The sequence below is a fragment of the Equus caballus genome, chromosome 6 (genome assembly GCF_041296265.1).
Source record: "Equus caballus isolate H_3958 breed thoroughbred chromosome 6, TB-T2T, whole genome shotgun sequence".
NCBI lineage: Eukaryota > Metazoa > Chordata > Mammalia > Perissodactyla > Equidae > Equus > Equus caballus.
In genome coordinates, this window is record NC_091689.1 from 8,652,173 (window position 1) to 8,672,565 (window position 20,393).

General features: G+C 45.7%; 1 protein-coding gene across 3 annotated transcripts in view; it reads right to left on the reverse strand.

Annotated features, from left to right (window-relative positions):
- Positions 1–20,393, reverse strand: part of NHEJ1 (non-homologous end joining factor 1) — a 75,619-nt gene that overhangs the window by 4,250 nt on the left and 50,976 nt on the right. The window lies entirely within an intron of this gene.

The following is a 20,393-nucleotide window of genomic DNA, read 5'->3' on the forward strand; positions in this document are numbered from 1 at the left end:
TGAGAGTGGAGCGGCCAAAAGCTGTCTTTCTTCCTTATAGCTCATGAATCTAGCACCTCCCTTCACATTGCTCAAGAGACATGGCCTCTCTTGGGGTCATCCATACATGGCTGGGTAGGCACTGTGCTGTTTGTACAAATGGGCTGGGCAGAATCTCGGCAGTCCAGGGTCACCTCTTCCTGCCCTTTCCATGGAACTAAACAGACTCGTAAATTTCCCAGGGCGATCTTTAGCCAGCTCATGTATTCAGTCTCAAAACGAAGGGCCAGCAATGAAAGGCCACTAAAGCCAGTGCTGTCCTGAACCTAAGTCCAAATCTAGAACGGACGGATTAGCCCACCCTCTAGCCCTCCCCTTCTCAGAGAGGTCTGGTCCTGCGGCTGCTGCCAAAGCTTATCCCACCTGAGAATCTATTCTCAGAAAAGTACTGGGAAGAGAATACTGGGACATTTGCTGCATGTTTACTATGTGCCTGACACGGTTCTAAGTATTTAAATGCATTAACCCATTTTTGTCTTATGCACTGCTGTTTCCCTGGCACCTAGAACAACCTCGCCCATTGTAGGCTCAAGACTGTTTGTGAATGACTCAACAGGGCAGGCAACAGTATAACCCCATCTTACTGATGTAGCCACAGCTAGTAAGTGGTGGAGCAGGATTAGAATCCAGACAGTGTGGCTTCGGGGCCCACTCATAGAATGATGACCCTATTTTCTTCTCTGAACAGCAGAATTTTAGTCAAAAGGCAATACAGCCTTTCCCAGGATTATAATCCTTAATCCTTCACATCACAGATCATCTGATGATATCCACATCCAGCTCAGGAACAAGGTCCCTCAGGTGACAAGAAACAGGTGAGCAGACAAAAAGGAGGCAGCAGGCCCTAACTGGAAGCCCAGGGGCTAAGAGGCCATGCCTTTACTTTATTCTAGCTTCCCCGTCATCCCTGATTCCTTGGGCATCGTGCTCAGAATATGCTAGGGAAGAGAGATGGAGAGGCCCGAGCGTGGCAAGGAGAAATGGTTAGCTCCTGGGCAGGACAATGGCAGGGGCGAGTGGGGCGGGTGGCAGAGATCAAAGGGAAAAGGCTGGAGGCAGGATGAGGAAAAGCAAACAGGAATGCTCTGCTGTAAGTAGGACTGAGCCAGGAGCAAGGTGTACCAGCCAGCAAGCGGGTCACTGCCCAGGGCGAGGAGGGAAGAAGAGACAGGTCAGTCTACTGTATAATGTGTTCGTTTGATTAACCTAGAATCAATTCTACTCAGCGAGAGAGTGACCGAGATTCTACTGTGTGCCAGGCACTGCAGGACTGGGGGAGGGGAGATGGAGGCACCCGTCCTTCCCTCCTCAGAACAAGACGAGCTAGTACAAAGACAAGTAAAGGCAGAGGCCCCGCCTCAGAGAGTTTATATTCACATTGGGAAAAGTGCAGATATATGGGTTTTTCCCCCAAGCATTATGCACCAGCAGAGTTATAAACACAGGGTGTTAGGAACCCAGAGAAGAAGAAAGGGACGAATTCTGACTGAGAATCCTGCAGAAAGCTTCGGAGGTGGTGCCATCAAGTCAAGCCATGCAAGGTTTCAGACTTTGAACATGTTGGAAGTATCTGAGGCACAAGGTGTGAAAAGGGGACGCACAGACGGGTCTCCGGGGAAATGAGACTAGAAGGTGAAATTCACACCCACCAGCTTGCAAAGGGCTTCCTTTTCTGAATTAAGGATCCGCCCGTGCGAATTTCCTCTTGTTTCACCAAGTAGCTTTCTCCACTGTACAACTGCTTGCCAAGGCTTCCTTACTGCCAACTATTATTAATACAACAACGAGGCATCAGAAGCTTCCTCTAGTTTCCCTGTTCAGGCTCTCAGCTACATTCGTGCAAACTCTTTTCGTACCTCTTCACCACTCACCACTGGTACTGTGACTTTTCAATGGTCACAAGAGCTATATTACTCTCCCATCTCCAGTTCACTAGGACTCTGGCCCTGCTCTACGGCCATATCAGAAGCTTTAGGAAAACCAAACTTACAGAAATCCTAGAGGGCGTTTCATTTCCCTTCTCGTCCCAATGCAGCCCCTACTGGTCCTAGGGCCCAAACTTCCCTCTTTGTGATAGCTTCCATCTTCATCAGGTCTAAAACTCATTCCTAGTGGTCCAGAAATTCCAAGACTCCCTCCTACTCTTGGATCCCAACAGGATCTGTTGGAGAGATCTCAACTGCCACTTCCCACTAGAACTAAGAAGTCTGATCTGTTCTCACTCCCACCCTTCACCTCCATCTCATCCCTCCTTTCCTCTGAGGCTGTTTCAGAAAAGAAACCTTTAGGGTCCCGGGTAAAGAAAAGTACTGCTTACCCTATTCAACAGGGGCCCACAGGCTGAGCATACAGATTTAATAGAAGAAAAAGGGAAATGAGCAAACTGGAGCTCCCCAGCATCAGCCGTGAGCAGGTCTTTGGTTCTGGCACCAGCCCCAGAAGCTGGCACAGCCCTCAGGCCCTGACACTGACCGGCACAATATCACACCTGCAGGGCAGGGCCCCCAAGATGCGACTTCCTAAGGGTAAGAATTTCTCTCCTCCCTCTTGAAATCTGGTAAACTCTGCCGGTACTGGATACAAACTTCCTTCCCTAGGGAGCCCGAGTCTCAGTCTAGGAAATCACAGTAATTTTCATCATTAGCTCCTCTTAGCGGGAGGAGCAGTTATACTCTTCTAAGCTCTCAAAGAGACGAATGAGAAAAATGGTTTAGGAAGGGGACTTTAATGAGAAAGACTCTTCAAGAAATAGAACCCCCCCCCCCGCCCCAATCCATCCATTCAACAAATATTTACTGACCACCTATGATGCTCAGGCTGATTTAGATGCTGGGGATATAGGATATTGAACAAAAGAGATAAACATCCCCTGCCCTCTTGAAGTTTGCATTCTAGAGAGGGGAGACCAACAACAAATACATAGCTAATTCAAACACACAGAACATCAGATGGTGATGGCACCATGGAGGAAAATAAATCAGCACAGTCTTTATGGGATGGGGCATGGATGCAGTGCAATTTTAAACAGAGGTCAAAGAAACCCTCACTGAGAGAGTGACATTTTAAAAAGACCTAAAGGGAAGAGAGAATGATCTGTATGGCTATCTGGGTCAAGTGACCAGATTCCCAGTTTGCCTGGGTCGGTCCCAGGTTATGCTTATTGTTGTTTTTTTAACAAAGCTCCCTTTCTCTCTTGCAAGTGTCCCAATTTGGATGATAAATTAGATGGTCACCCTACATCAGAGGAAGAACATGGGCGGTATCCACATGTATCTGTGTGTTGATTTGAAATCGTGAGATAGCATTAGCTTTTATTCTGTAAGATGGGAAGCCACTAGAGCTCATAAACAGAAGAGCGAAAAGATCTGATTTACAGTGTAAAGGGATCTCTCTGAGTGCAGAGGGACAAGAGAAGAAGTGGGCAGATCAGCTAGCAGGCTGTCACAATAACCAGGCGGGAGATGATGCTACTTGGACCAGGGTGATAGCAGTGGAGGTGGTGAGAGTGATCAGATTCTGGATCTATTTGAAGGTATGGCCAACAGGATTTGCTGATGGATTGGGTGGAGGACGTGAGAGGAGTCAAGGATAACACCACTGTAGGGCATAAGGCAGATGCTACAGAGGGATGAGCCATTAACCTCAAATAAAATCCCTTAATCAAAGATAACTTGAGATGGCCTGGGGGCACGCAACGTAGACCCAGTTTTGACAGTCAGGGTGAGAGTCAGAAGGAAGGGTGAACACACTGCCCAAGGGAAGTATCAAGGTTTAAAAGGAGAAAGCGGAAAGTGGCTTCTCACTCAAAGAGGAGGAAGCAAGACTATCCAGGAATAAGGAAAAAAAACTCCTAGTTTTTTTTAGAACTAGAAACAAGCTTTAAGTTCTGTCTGTAGAGTCTTGAAGACTTGAATTTGTACCTGAGGTCTCCTATTTGTTGCTGTGACACTTTGGGCAAGTTATTATACTTAATCAATGTCTTATTTTGAGAGAGACAGAGATGGGGTGGAAAGATGGGCGGAGGGACTGAAACTAACAACACCTCAAAAAAGGATTAAATGAGAGAGTACAACAAGTACCCAAGAAATGTCTGTCCCTCCCCTTTTTGAGACACACTGAGACTTTTCTTGCCTGGCCCCAGTCCAGTGCCAAGGAGGCCCACGAAATGCCCTAATGCTGTTGTGCGCAGAGAGGCCAGGGTCTGACCCAATGATTAACCTTTCCCCACTGCATCCCGAAGCACACGACCTTCTGAAAATTCAGTGACTAATCAAAGCCCAGACAGAGCAGAGATACAGTCACGGAAATCCTAGCTGTAACCTGTAGGCAGGTCACTGTCCACCATCGCCATATAAGCCCCTCCTCAGACTCTGGGAAGGACTAAGGCCACGTGGCTTTTGTATCAGAAGGTCCTGGCTTCAGTCCTGGCTTTGCCAGTTAGCAGCTATGTTACTAACCTCTTTCAGTGCTGCTCCCTCACCAGGAAAATGAGACCAATACCCACTTTTGTGAGACTGACAGAAGGATTACATGAGGTAAGATTTGTAAAGGTTGACTCCTGCTCAGTATATATTATGTCCCCTTATTTCCTCAAAGCTGCTCTTGTGGCTTCTCAATTTCTCCCTCACTCTCCCAATGTTCAGGACCCACCCAAGAGGCCAAGGTTTCATTTTCCCTCGCCTCACCCTTTTTGGGGGGTGGATATAATAGTGGAGCGTCAAGCTAAAAAGCACACAAAGCACTAACAGCTGGCTCCTCAAAAAGTTTTAGCAAAAGTATTCCTCGGAGCCCAACTGGTCCAACGCTTCACCCAGGCACCCTTTCCCACCACCATTTCCTGCTCCCTAATGTGGCTTGTGCAAGAGGCTCTGCTGTGCCATTTCCATTTTAAAACAATATATGCTCAATAAAGGCTCTGTGGAAAGGAGAGAAACATAATCTACAGATAGGCATGTCATCCAAATGGTTAACAGCAAACGGTTCTTGATGGGATTAATCTCACAGTTTCTTCAGAATCTGAGAGAAGAAATGTGACTAAGACAGAGAAAAGAGATATGGTGGTGGCGTCCAGGTTTTAAAAAGACAACCAGCTCACCCTCCCTTCTCCCACTTCAGATCTTTCCACAGCGGCTCACTTGGATGAGCTGTTTCTGAGTGTCAGGCAAGATCCAAGCCCGAGGGGTCCCTCTGTTTTGTCCTGCACAGAAGACTCCTCTGCGTTCCCTCAGTTCACTGATCACAAACCTTGGTGATTGGGGAGAGAACACAGTAGCCCAAGTACACGAGGCACGCTGCCCTTGAAGATCCCATGTGCAGTAGACGAGACAGCTCACGCTGCTCCCGTGTTTGGTCTGGTTTAGCTTTGTTTGGGTCTGTGCCGCACAAAGCCCCCAACCATTCCGCCCTGCCACTGCTGACCTCACCGCGCCCTCCCGTCAGCCTCTGGCCCCCGAGTACCCACCCACCAGCGCTGCACTCTGCTAAAGGAAAAACACCAAGAAGCCCGAACTTAATCTTGTCTGGGACCTTGCAAATTAATTACAGTCTGTCTTGTCCTTCCTCCCTTTTAAAAACAAGGTGGGAGAATGGATGCATGCATACATCCGTACTCTCAAGCATGCAAGGATGCAATCTAGTCAAATCACCAAATCCCCTTCTTTGTGGCTGCCCTTCAAAATGGGATAATTTGGCTGCCTCACTCTCTCTCATGGTGCTGGAAATACTCTGGAGATAAGATAGGTACAGAGTTCCAAACAGTTCAAGATAAAGCCCAGTTCTACTTAGATTATTCAGATTTTTCGGGGTCTGCTTGAGGCCTAACCAGCTCCCTGAACTGCATTGTCAGAAGAGAAGGGAGACGGGAAGAAAGACTATAAAGAGAGGTCCAAATAGAAGGCTTGAATAATATTAGTAAGATTAACATTTTGGAATGCTTTCGAGGTGTACTAGGCTAAGCATGTTAATGTGTTATCTCAATTAATCTCCATCAGCTACGCACTAAAATCATTCTCATTCTGTACATGAGAAAACAAAGGCTCTGAGAGGTTAAGGAACTTGACCAAGGCCCCAGCTAGAAAGTAGCAGAAGCAGGAAGGAAGAGACCCAGGGAGCCAAACTCCAGAACACACCCTTGCACCTCCTCAGTGTAACGCCTCCCAGAATTGCCCGGTGAGATATCCATTTCTCCCTCCCACCCCCACAGCCCCCTCCCCAGACAGAGGCTGGGTCCCTCTTATGAGGTCTAGTCGTACTAAAAGCTAGCTCTCACCTCCTTTCTTAAATCTCCAAATAGCCCAAGAGGCTGATAGAGGGAAAAGACAAAATTCCCTCCACAGAAGGAAAGCCTTACTTAACGCCTTGAGCATCTTCCAATGGGACTGGAAAATCAAAAAAGTGATTCTCTGCTATGGGGAGGCTCTAGACTCTAAATCTCCTTTTAAAATAAGTACAGCCCCTCAAAGTCATAGCAGGAAGGCCCCTCAGCTCTGCCCCAAAAGAAAAATAATGGGAAAGGGAGTGGAAGTGAAGGTGGGGGCAGGGGCCTCTGCTCTCATAAGAGCCCTTTGTGGTGGCTGCCTCTGAAAGGAGGTTTTGCTAGACAAGGTGGAACTTCTCAAGGTGACAAGCAAATGGTACAGCCTAAGCTGTGACCCTTTGCTCGCTTCATAACCACCCCCTCCCCTTTGGAGGGCCAGAGCCTAAACTGCCCCTGAAGCCCCACCCAGCCCCAGTACAAACCGTGGCTTTCTAGTCTGGGGAGCGACTAACAAGCAGCCAACGGGCTGGGGGGACGAAAGTGGTTTCCTGGGGGGGACGAATCCTCAGAGCCCCTCAGAAAGTGCAGTAGCAACTCTCATTCCTTCTTTTCTCTGCTCCCTCTCCTTCTCCAAGGAGAACAAGCAGCTCCTGTGGGCTCCAGCTCAGGGAGGGGCTCCGACCAGCCTATCAGGGAGACAACCAGTCTGAAGGACAGTTTAGCACGTGCCTCAAATCCGGCCATCTCACCATCCTTTTCCAAATGGAAATGAAACAACGTGGTAGAAATCAGGAAGAAAAAAGCATCAGGTTTAATAGCAAAAAGAAAATCAGAGCTCTAAGGCAGGCATCCTGCTCCAGGCGCCCTCCATCCCTGCCCTGTGCCACGAGCAGTACGCGGGAGCGCATACTTGATTTTTTCCCGTTTTAGCGGAGAAGAGAGGACAGTCAGCTGGGTCTGCAGGGCAGAGGTGATTTAGAGGACCCGGCAGTATTCTCTGTAGGACCTCTACCACCAAAGGGATTCCCTTTCACTCCAGATTACACGCTTGACAGCTGGGAACACAGTCTGTGGCGGCTGTGATCTCATGGGCTCCCTGCCCCCACCCCGCCTGCTGCCTGCTCCCTATAGGGTGACACAGGGTCCTCTCCACCCCACAAAGTCTTACTCTGTAGGGTGATGCCCCACCTCCCCCCAACACACACTCGCACTCGCACACATATACACACACACGCACGCGCGCACACACACACCCCCTTGTGATAGGGGCCTCATCTTCATGACTTTAGGTAGGTAAAGATTTCTTAATAGGACACAAATCATAAAAGAAAAGACTGATAAATTGGACTACATTAAAATTAGGAACACCCACTCACTAAAAGACAATTAAGAGAGCAAAAAAGCAAGCTATAGAGTGGGAGAAAGTATTTGCAATTTACATAACCAACAAAGGACTTGTTTCCAAAATATGTGAAGAACTCTTAAAATTCAATAAGAAAAAGACAAATAACCCAAGAGAAAACTGACAAAAGGCTTGGTCATATCTAAATAACCAATAATTACATGAAAATGTACAAAACCTCATTAGTCATTAGGGAAGTTCAAACCACAACAGGATACCACTACATATTCTGTATAAGGGCTAAAAGGAAAAAGGTAGACAACACAAGTGTTGACAAGGATGTGGTATAACCAGAACTTGCACATACTGCTTCTGTGAGTATACTGACATGGTCACTCTGGAAAACTGTTTGGCAGTATCTACTAAGTCTAAACATATGCGTAACTCTGAAACGACCATTCCACTCGTGTGTATATATCCAACATAAAAGCATGGATCAATTGTGGTACCGTCTTACGATGAAGTCTTATACAGAAATGAAAATTAGCAAAGTACTGCTACACACAACGACATGGATAAATTTCATGAACACTTTGTTGAGTGACAGAAGTCAGACACAAAAGAATGTATACCACATGGTTCCATTTACATGAAGTTCAAAACAGGCAAAATTAATCTGTCACATTAGAAGTCAGGATAGTGGTTACCCTTTGGAGGGGGTAGGTACTGAGTACAGGGAATTTTCCAGTTCTCGATTTGGGTACTGATTACACAGCTATGTTCATTTTGTAATAATTCTTCAAGTTGTATGCTTATGTTTCAATAATGCTTCAAGTTGTATGGCACTTTTTGGTACGCAACTTATACTTTGCTTTAAAAAGTTTACTAATAAAAGATAAACCACTATGAAAAACAATTTGGCAGTTCTTCAAAAAGTTAAATATAGAGTTACTATAGGACCCAGCAATTGCGTTCCTAGTTTTACGTCCAAGAGAATTGAAAATACATGTCATACAAACACTTCCACAGGAATGTTCACAGCAGCATTATTTATAATAACTCAAAAGTAGAAATAACCCAACTGTCTATCAACTGATCAACAGATAAACAAAATGTGGTATATCCATATAATGGCATATTAATCTGCCATAAAAAGGAATGAAGTACTGAATCTTGCTTCAGCAGATGAACCCTGAAAACAATGTTATGTGAAAGAAGCTAGACACAAAAGACCACATCCTGTATGATTCCATTTCTATGAAATACTCAGAACAGGCAAATCCACACAGAGACAGAAAGTAGATTAGTGATTCCCAACAGCTGGGGGAAGGAGGGAACGGAGAATGACTAAATGGGTCCAGGCTTTCTTTTTGAGGTGATGAAAAGGTTCTGGAATTAGATGGTAGTTATGGTTGCACAGCCTTGTGAATATTATAAAACCACTGAACTGTACTCTTTTTAGTAAATGTTATGATATGCGGATTTTATCTAAATTTTTTAAAAGGATAAGAAAGTCTCTACTACCCCACTCTCCTCTGCCTGTTCTCCACTCAGTTCCCTCTTTAGGAACAGACTCTCAGCTCCTAACAGGTCTGGACAACCTTTAATGGACTTGAACACAGTCAGTGGAGCAGATTCCTGGGTGACTGGGTGACTGGAGTTAGCAGAGAATGGGGACAGAGCACGGCATCTGGAGTCACATGGGCCCAGCTCTGAAAATAAGTCCACCACTTACATATTCATTTTATGATCTTGGCCAAGTGACTTACTCTCTCCGAACCTCGATCTTCTCTCTATAAAATGAGTAAACTAATCCCTATCAGCGAAGGTTCTTGTGAGGATTGTTAAATGAGATAATGTATATAACATATTAATTCCATGCCCTTGAGAGTTCCGGGCAATCTCAGCCACGTGAAGCAACCAGAAGAAGCACTTCAATTCGGCAAAGTAGTGTGGGCTCTGGATTTGAATTGCTTCCACTCAAATCCCAAGTCCATTACTTTATCTTCCTAAGCCTTAGTTTCTGTAATTGTATAACGGGAATAATAATAATACCTGCATTATAGAGTTATTATGAGGATTAAATGAGATAATGCATGTGACATGCTCACTACACTGCCAGGCACATAGAAAGCACTCAATAAATATTAACTGCTATTATTAATTCAATCATGAAACAACACCGTTGAGTATGTCAGAGAGCGTGCTGTGTGCTAAGGATAAGACAGCGTTCACTGCCTTCAAGGAGCTCGTAGTCTGGTTGGGGAGTCAGACACAGAAACAAATCATTGTTCTTCAGGGCCAGGCGCACACTGGAGCCTTTCAGTTCCGTCAGCGACACCAGGTCTAAGGCATTATAAAACAAAGCTGGATATGGAAGGAATGGCGTGGGGTGGGGGTAGTGGTGACCAGACTAGCTATGAATCAACAGTAGACCCTTCTTTTTTCGACAAATCGCCTACAAGAGTCTAGATAACAGGCATGCAGACTTCCACCTCAGCATTACGGCTAATGGCAGGGGCTTATGGGCATCTCCTCTCTCTCCCTCTACTTTTCAAGCAGCTGGTAACTCCTTATCTTTCAGATCTCGGTTTAAATGTCACTTCTTCTGCCCTCCATGACCATATCACCTAAAGTATTTGCTCTTAGAGCACTGTTCTTTTTCCTCAAAACAATTATAACAATTTTCAATTATTTATTTGTGTACTTGTTTCCTGTCTCCCCCACTAGGCTGTGAGCTCCTGGAGTTCAGGGTCATTCAGCACATATTTCCTGAGTATCTGCTGTGTGCCAGGCTCTGAAGCATGTGCTGGGAATTCAGCTTGGGGTTCAGATATGGCCACTGCCCTCATGGAGCCTACAGTCTCTATTTGCTGCAGAGCTTTGGGATGGAAGTTTATCCCAATCCTGGCTGAGGACTCTCTTCTGACCAGCCCAGGAAGATATGAGCCCTTGGCTGCCAACCTCTCACTGAGTCCAAAAAGAAGGAGGCTGGAACTCTGGGGACTTCTTGGTTTTCCCTTTTGCAGTCCTAGATTCCCATGCCCACGGCCCAGTAGCGTTGAAGCTAGGGCAAACAGCACAAGCTCAGGGCCATTTCTGCAAGTCCTTTCCTTCTAACCTGGTTCCTAACAGCATTCTAAGAGCAAGAACGGTTGGTATTGGGCAAGGGTATACTGGCTTGGATAGGGGATGGGGTGAGAGGTGGGGATAGGGAGGCAAGAGTCTCCCTAAGCCCCACAGAGAAGGAACAGCTACCCCTGGAGTGCTGAGCCCTCAGCACCTTTCAATTCAGTGCGCTGAGATTCTCAGATGACGGCTCCCCATAGTTTGAGCTTCTCTGCCATTGAGCTGGACCTTATCCCAAAGGCTGCTTCCTGCTAAAGCCAGCCTGAGGTCTAGGGATACTGAATTAGACTCCAGTAAATATACTCTACTGCAGCTCTCCGGGACAGGCCAAGAGAAAACAGTCCTGTTTTCCAGGACTGGGAGATAATACAAGTCAAAGGATTATCCTCAAAGCTGCTTCGAGTTCTTTATTAAATGAACAAGGGTGTGTATGTGTGCATGTTTACACACACATACATATGGAATAAATCTTTGCTTCATAGCAGGAGATAATGTCCCAAAAGCAGAATCAAGACAAAAGTCTCAAGACACATAAACAAATACATTTATTCATTCAAGAATCACTTACTTGGCACATTCTCTGAGCCAGATTGTTCTAGGTCCAAAGAAATAAATGAATGATTGCAGGTTCGGCAAAATATGTTCAGTTCTACGGCACAGGCCTAAGCATAGCCTGCTTTGAGAGAGCAGCAGGAAGGAGGCAGGAGCTTTCCTAGCCCCGCCCCCAAACTCTCTGCCCTTATCTGCACTGGAGGCAAACAAGCCACACCACGGGTGGGTCTGGAGGGTCGGGCTGGGGTAAAGGTGTGTCCATTACATCAGAACAGCACATTGAGTTGAAAACAGGAGGGAAATCCACAGGAACCAGCCAATTAAGAGCCCCCAGCCCAAACCAGCGCTGCCAGATCCATCAGAATTAATGATGCGACTGTAGGAAAGCTGAAGAAACAGTGTCACGTGGGGGATGAGGTTGGTTTTGCAGGGAAATCTGTGTGAGACTGTCCAAGGAAAGTGAGATTCTCTGGAAATCTCTGCACTCAAATTCCTAAGTCAGCCCCAGGTTAGAAGAACGCACGTCCTCAGTGTTAATCTCCTTCACCCCTCTTGGAGCAGGTGGTAAATTTCATGTTGTTCTCCTGGTGTAGGGACTTTGCACTGCCTAGATGAATACATTGACCCATCCATGACACGTTGAACAGGAACAACCTATAATTCGGAGAAAATGAGTATGGAAAGAGTGGCTCTACCAGGATCCATGATCCGGGAGATGGGGGAGGGAAAACACTGTTTTCATTCAACATCAAAACGTTGCTATTATTCCAATCACTAACTGTGTTTTCTTACCATACTAACATGATGCTACTTAGCACCATCAGTAGGGCTCCTTTTGGATTCATATTGCCCTATCCACACTCTACTGCCTGGTTCCTCTGATGATCAATAGCACATATTTTCCAAATGGATGGTACAACGTGACTGTGGAAGAAAACCGTTCTCTGTATCAAAGACAAATGGCTACAAGGTAAATTAAGGTGGCCAGCTCCAATAAGCTCCCTTCTTTGGAAGTACGTCCTATTCACCCACAGGCCCCCTTGAAAGAGCAGGATGAGGGGATCCTGTGACCCTGATCCCCTGGACCCAGCTAATTAGACCAAGGATGGACACCTGACCCAGGAGAACTCAATCTCTAGACCAATCAGATTCTCTCCATCAGCTATGTGACCCCAAAGCCAGAGAGTGTGGATTCTTAGCTTTTTCTGTGTGCCATGGACTCCTCTGCAGTCTGGTGAAGGCTGGGAATCCTTCTTAAATGCATAAAATAAAATATATAAGATTACAAAGGAAACCAATTAATTAAAATGCCATTCAAATGTTAAAAATCCCAAATGTGTAACATAATATATATCTGCTTCTTTATTACCATGTTAAATTACGAGATCTAGTAGTGGGTTTAAAAATCACCGTAATTTCAAATAGTGATGAGCATAAACTATATTTCATGATATCTGCAGCAACTATAGAATGTTATGAAAAATCTGATTTCTGTTGATGACAAAGTCACAGAAGCTGCTAATGCCATGGTGGCTTTTGCTTACATTTATAATAGAAGGAAATCCTAAATTTCAGTTATGGGTTAATGAAAATAAAAATGCAATTTTTACCCCATCCAATTCATGAAATCTTGAATTCTAAGCATGGGTTCTCAAGGGATCCGTGGACCCCAGGGTAAAAAACCCTCCTGAAAAGACTCTCATTGGATAACAGTGGATGCTTAGTTAGAAAGGCCACATAGAGCCAGTCAGAGGTAGCGACAAGGCGAGCCAAAGCCACGTGTCAGTCAATAGCCTGTAGAAGCAGAAACAAACTAGCCAGCTGGTTGGCTGTGAGGGGCAGCCATGAGCGAGCTTGAGATCCCAGAGAAAGAAGCTACCTTTCTAGTTCCTGGGAGGCTGGTGAGGCATCCTGAAATTAGGTCCTGAGAGAGCTCCCTATGCCTTTTCAGTAAAGTTCCTTAAGGCAATTGAGGGGATTTTCTTCCTCACAATTAATTGCATAATAATTGCATGAGTTAACACTTTACACAAATGAGCTGACTGAGACCTGTGTATAACAGACTGTGTATATTTGTGTACATTAACATCCTACCGGATTATACATTCCCTGCCAGTTCGGAGTGTGTACAACCTTAATTCTGTAGAGCCCACAGCTGCTGGGATCCGCCGTAGAAGATACGAATAATGTCAAATGCCTCAGGGAGGAGGGGAAGCTGTGTTTCCTCTGCCCAGGTGGCTAAACGAGGCCGCAAACCTGGGCAGTTTATCTCTACACAGTGGGCTTGCAGGAGCCAGACGACGTGGAGCAGGATGACAAATCAATGAAGAAGTCGTGGGACGATCTGAATCATCGTAGATCTTTAGGTTTAAGGAGGGCAAGGGCCAGAGGGAGACATAAATGGCAGAAGAAGAAACCAAAGCTGTCCGAGGTCCTCTTGGAAAACGTTTCTTAAATAGATATTCTACTTTATTGAGGGGAAGAAAACTGAGGACGATAAACTGTGTCCTGAACAGCTTTGCTGTTAGAAATAACACCGACAGTCAACGCCTAGACTCCCACCAGACAGGCGTAGGCCTGGGGCCACTTCTGTGGAGAAGGGAACAGAATGACCCCCGGGGCTCCCCAGCTGCTCTTCCCACGGTTTTTAATCCCACGGAGCCAAGAGGAAAGAAGTGCGGGACAGCGGCTGAATGCCATTCAACTGTTTAAAGATGCAGTGAGAAGTGGGGACATGGGGTTTGTTTTATTATCCTTTACACTTTATACATGTCATATTTTCTTTTGTATGTATTAAATATTTTATAGTCAAAACATTTTAAAAGACATAGCGAAAACCAAATCAAATCAAATATCCGAACGAAAAAGTGAAAATTATTTATTACAATATCCACAGTGACTGCCACAGTCCAAGCACAGCAAGCCCACTGAGGGACATGCTCTCCAGACCCTGTACCAGTGCCTGGCCCCCCGGACTCTGAGTTTAAAGAAGGGTAAGGATTCCAGGGAGTCTGAGGTTCTAGAAAAAATTCTGGATGCGAAGTCACTTTCCAGAAAGGCAAGAAGGTCTGAATTATGTGCCACCAGTTGAACTCAAAATCCTCATTCACAACAGGGCCCTGCCTAACCCATGGCTGGGATAGCGATGGAGGGATGTGACTTAAAATTGTCCAGTGATGACTCTAAAACCAAGTGCCTATGGGAAATTAAACAGGCCTAATGAGGCATGAAAGAGATACCAGAAAAAGACAGAGTAGAGGGAGAAAAAAGTGGAGGCTAAAAGGCACACCTCAAGTCAGATCTCAATACAGGAGGGTGGTCGCCTTCTGGGGAGGTGAGTGGGTGGGAGGAGAAGGGGGCCGGAGAAAGACAGAGGTGTGAATCTGGAGAGGAGTGGAGACAGGCCTGATTAGGAGGAAATTTTCCTAAATGGATATGATCAGGCTTGAGGCTAAAAGCTCCATTCTGAGACTTCTAGTGCCCTGGCCCAGATTTCTGCACTCTTATCCTCTCTCCTGGCGATAGCCAGGTTCTCTGAAACGTCCAGATCATTTCTAGCTGTGGCACATCTCACATTCTTTTGGATCTAGGTTTCACTGAGGAGGAGAGAAGGCCCTGGTCACCTAATTTAGTTTCCGCACTGGTACAATCCCTAGGTCCTTGCAGGAAGCCATAACCCTGTGGGTTTAAGATTCCCACTGAGTTTGCTATACCCTCAGGCTCACTTAGGAGGCAAGGGCAGCAGCTCTGACACCAGGCTGACCCTCGGGAAGGAAGAGCTTCTCCAGGGTTCATCTCCAGGTGAGGGGATGAAGGAAGGACCACATCCAGGCTCTGGTTACAGGGCATCTGAACACCTGCTGATAATAAAACATCATCTGTCAAGGCTTTGGCCCTCCAATCCACAAAACAGAGGAAGAGGGGGAGAGGAATTTTATTCCCACCCCAGGGAATAGCAAGCCCCTCACACACACTCCACCCCAGAGGCCACTAGCCAGAAAAGGGCACCTAAGGCAGGATCTAAGAAAAAGACTGACCAAGGGATGTCAAGGGCTGTATCGGTCCCTTCCTAGAAAGGGAAGGTGGGCCGTGGATATGGGAGAAAGGCTAAGGAAACCCTTGGCCACATCAGCTTTCTTCCTTTCCCACTTCCATTGAGTCTAACCACCGGGGCAGCTTTTGTATGATCTGTGGGAGAATAAAGCAGAGAAGGGAAAGGAATAAAATAATTGATAAAAAGAGACCATGCAGTGAGTAGATTTCCAGCCCGAGAGGCCAGCTCTCCAGGTTGTGAGGAGTGTCTCTTTCACTGAGAGTCCTGGCTGTTCAAAGACCTCACGACCCGCTCTTAGCATGTGTTTCTAGCCAATATAATACCACGCTTTACATCTAATGGTCACTTACTAGCTGTCCCCTGCCCACCTCATCCTCCATACAATCTCTTTAGCCTCTGTCCATTCCTTGTGCCCAGGCCTGACTTGGGTCAAGAAGAGCCTTACCACAATGATGAGAGCCAACAGAGAATGAGGACAGCATCATTGATAGAAAGGATCAGTTTCTCGATCAAATTCTTAACAGCCTGGGATCTAGTTAAGAGAGGAAGAATATGGGCACTGCTATGAATGCAAGCAGTGAGGTACCATCACCACAAGAACTAGGAAGAGCTAAGGGGCAGGTTTCAAGGTAGACAGGAAGTAAGAAACATTTTCACTGAGGTCAATGAGGAGTGCTGAAGGCAGAAAACCAGATAAAAGCTGGGGGAAGCAGTGAATGTATCAATTAGACTACATCTGGGTTGGGTCTACGAAGAGAAGCTTTGAAAAATTGGCAAAAAGTAAGAGGGTCAACAAACCAAAACTTAAATTTGGGGGGAGAGTTAGAGACTCCCATGTTCTGCCTCATCCAGAAATATTTCCTAACACTGGATGCCGAAGCCCAGAAATCTAGGACGCAAACTGAGAGCGGGACGCTTGGAGAAGAAGGAAGCATGGAGTTCTAAGATTTCCTTCTTTCTAAATAATTCAGGGCAGGAGGAAAGTGAGAGGATCTACTTCTTGCTGTTTACGTCTTTTTTTAAACTCTTTGAATTTTTTATTGCATAAAGTTGGTAGAATTTTGCAAGACTAGTCCCCCAGGGGGAGAATACCTGAGGAAGCAGAAGAGCTGGCAATGAGCTTGGAGAGAGTCTGTAAATATAAGGTGTGTAGAGAGAGATGAAATTACTACTTGTTGGATTCAACTTGTCTACAATCTGTGCTCCATGGTCATGCCTAAAACTAGATGAATATTAATTCAATGGATATTTTTTGAGGGCCTACTATGCTCCAGGTATTGCTCTTGGCTATTGGGACACAAAAGTGAACAAATCATTCAAAAATTCCTGCCCTTGTGGCACTTACATTTTACTGGTGAAAGACCACCAATATTAAATAGCATGTTAGAGGATGCTAAGTGTTATGGAAAGAAAAGAAAAGGAGCAGTAGTAGGGTAAGGGGTTGGGAGTGTAGGCATGGAGGGGTGGATTGAAATTTTAAACAGGGTGGTCAAGGTAGGCTTTGATGAAATGACATTTGAGCAAAAATTTGAAGGACCTGAGAGATTCAGCTCATGGATATCTGAGGGGCAAGAGTTAGAAATAGAGGGAATAGTTAGTGTAAAGGCCTAAGGTGGGATGTACCCAGTGTATTAAAAGAATAATAAGATAATCAGAGTGTCTAGAGTGAATAAGGGAGAGAGAGATTGTAGGAGATGAGGTCTGAGAGGTTATGGGGGTCAGATAACACAGGGCCTTGTAAGCCATTGTGAGGACTGCTTTTACTTGAAGTGACATGGGAATCCATTCAAGGTTTTGAGCAAAGAAGTGGCATCAACTGACTTAGAACTTTAAATGATCACTCCAGCTTCCCAGGTGAGAAGAGACTGTAGGAGAGCAAGGGTGGAAGGACGGAGACCAGTTAGAAGACCACTGCAGGCATCCAAGCAAGAAGCGACAGTGGCTCTGATCAAGGTGGCAGAAGCAGTGGCAGGGTCTGTATTTATTTTGAAAGAGGAGCCAAAGAGAATTTCCTGATGGACTGGATGTGAGGTATGAGAGAAAGATAAGAGTCAAACATGGCTCTAAGTTTATTAACCCGAGCAAGTAGAAGGATGGAGTTGCCACCGACTGAGAAGAAGGTTATAGGAGGAGCATGCTTGGCAGATGTGTGTTGGGGAGGGGGCAAAAACAGCTCAATTTGAATATATTGTTTGAGATGTCTATTAGACTTTCAAGTGGAAATGTTGAACAAGCAGTTGGAAAGATAAGTCTGGGGTTTGGGAAGATGTGGGCTGGAGATATAGGCACAAAGATGGTATTTAAAGCCATGAGATTGAATGCAATCACCAACACAGTGAATGCAGTAGAGAACGGAAGAGGACCAAGGACTGAGCCTGGAGGTAGCGCAGAAGAGAAGGAATCAGCAAAGGAGATGGTGAAGAAGTCACCAAGAAACAGAAAAGAAAGCCAGGAAAGTGCACAGCTCTGGAAGCCAAATGAAGAAAGTGTGTCAAGGACTGAGAAACCAACTGTATCAAAGGCTGCTTGTAGACCAAGTAAGACGAAAACCAAGAAAGAACTATTGGTTTTTCCAATGAGAAAGTCAGTCGTGACCTTTCCAAGAGTGATGGGAGTCAACACCCCACTGACGTGGTTTTAAGAGAGAACTGGAAGAGAGAAATTGAACACAATGAAAATAGACAACTCTTGAAGGGAGTTTTGCAGCAAAGGGGGCAAAGAAGTAGGGTCATAACTAGTGGGCAAAATAGGATATCAAGAGGAGGATTTTTAAGATAAGGAAAATAATAGCACATCTATATGCTAATACAATAAATCTGTAGAAAGCAAAAAGTTAGAGAGCGAGGAGAATTACTGGAGCAATTTCCATGATAGGTGACGTGGAATCTAACGCACCAATGGAGGGACTGTGTTTAGACAGGCAGACAGCTAATTTACCTATGCAAACAGGTAGAAAGGCGGCTTATGAAGGTATATCTGTTAGCAGTAAGTAGAAATGGTGGTGTACGCCTGTTAAAGTTCACTTCTGTTCGATTCTTCTTTTTTTCCCCAGGAGACGGGAAGCAAAGTTAAGGTGATGGGGGCTTGAGGAGAGAGAAAAAGGTGTGAAATAGTCATCTAGAATGATGGGAGAGTGAACAGATTAGGGAAATATAATATGATTGACTGGCAGTATTAAGGGTGCATTTGAGGTTCATGGTCAAGAAGTTAAACTGAAACTAGTCAGCATGGTGGTTATGGTTTTCTTCTGACTACATTTGGCTGCATATGCAAGTATGGAAGAGGTAGAAAAGTTAGGTTTAACGGTACACAACACAAGAGACGGACAACAGAATCAAGAGTACAAGTAAGAAAGCAATATAATGATTGACCACAGAGACTGGGTGAGGAAGGGAAGCCGAACATCAAAGCAGTCAGGACAATGAAGAGGAGGCTGAGATCAATAGACTGCAGGTCGCTGTGGGATTCAAGGAATATTGAGTCAAGGTAGAGAAAGAGAGCTAGAACGATAAGAGGAGGAAGTGGTTGGCAAGTAGGATGACTGAGACCATGGAGGGGTTGCAATTGTTGCAAATGACAAGGTCTAGAGTATGCTCCAGAACAGAGTTTCTAAACAGCAGTGCTACTGACACTTGGGGCTGGACAGTTCTTCGTCATGGGGCCTCCTGTGCACCACAGGATGATGAGCAGCAGCCCTGGACGCTACCCACTACACTAGGTGCCAGTAGTACCTCTCGAGTTATGACAACCAAAAACGTCTCCAGACATTGCCAAACGTTCCCTAAGGGCAAAATTCCCCCTTGCTGAGAACCTCTGCTCTAGAGTACCTCCAGAGAAACCAGTGAATGAGATGGAGCAGAAGTCAAGATCATGAGAGAAGACTGGAGAAAGTGGCAGTGAGTCAGGAGCTAAAGTCCTCAAGAAATGCGAGGGAATGACTCAGAGTGCATTACAACAGGGAAGAGTACTGGATGATATCATCTGATGACATGAGATTCAAGGCTGGGCTTTTAGGGAAGAGGAGGGAGAATGGTCAGAAAGCAGCAATTAGAAACAAGGAGCACATGAACCCCACCTCCATACTCAGTGGTAAGAGGACTCTGGGAGAAGAAAGAGCCACCATGTGAGAGGCCGGCAGACAAAGAAGTGTCCTCAGGGGAAAGCCAGTTTTCTCAGCAAGAAGAAGAAAGGAATGCTCAGAGAAAAGACTGAAGACAAAGAAGATTTTGTAGTGATTCCAGAAGGCACAGTGGAAGGGTTCAGGAACCGGGGAAGGGTAGGAAAAGAGGACAGAATGGGGAAGTGCAAGACGGGTTCCTCAAATGGGAGGGTGGAATCCAGTTGGAGGTCCACTAAGAGGGTGGGGGTGTAGTGGACACCGATCTTCAAAACAAGAGGAGAAGGAAGCCTTCTGTTATTTTGGCAAGGAGGTGGACATAAGGCAAGAATCTGCCGGGAATACGGCACGTTCGTTACTAGGAGTCACACTATAATTACCCACCCTAGGCTAGAACTAGGCTAGAACAAAAAGGCAATTTTCTAAGCATCACCAAAGAACAGGACCAACCTTAATATCAGGAAGTCAACCAAGGAGACACACATCTATCAGGAGACGAGAACAGGGTTTTCAAGGGTGCAGGAGCGAAGGAAACCTTCGAGAAGGGTTAGGTAGAAGCTTAGTGCAGATAGGCCTAAAGCCCTAAGTAGAATTCTTGGGACCAATTAGGAAAGTGCCTTCCTCAGTAGAGGACTAGAAATTAGGGTGATCTAAGAGGGGCAGAGTGGCTCTCAAGAAGCAATAAAATACGGCCAAGAAGCCAAAGGACCTGATCTAGTGTTTACCCCTGGAAGAGAATTAGAATGTAAATTCCCAGCGGGACTGAGACTCCCTCAGCCAGACAAGGTGGAGGAAAGGACCCTGGATGAACTAGCCCAGAAAACTAAAGCCATCGAGCTAAGAAACGGCAATGAACTCTCTCAGGACTAGGAATTGGTGCTGAGTAAACTGATCCATTTATTTT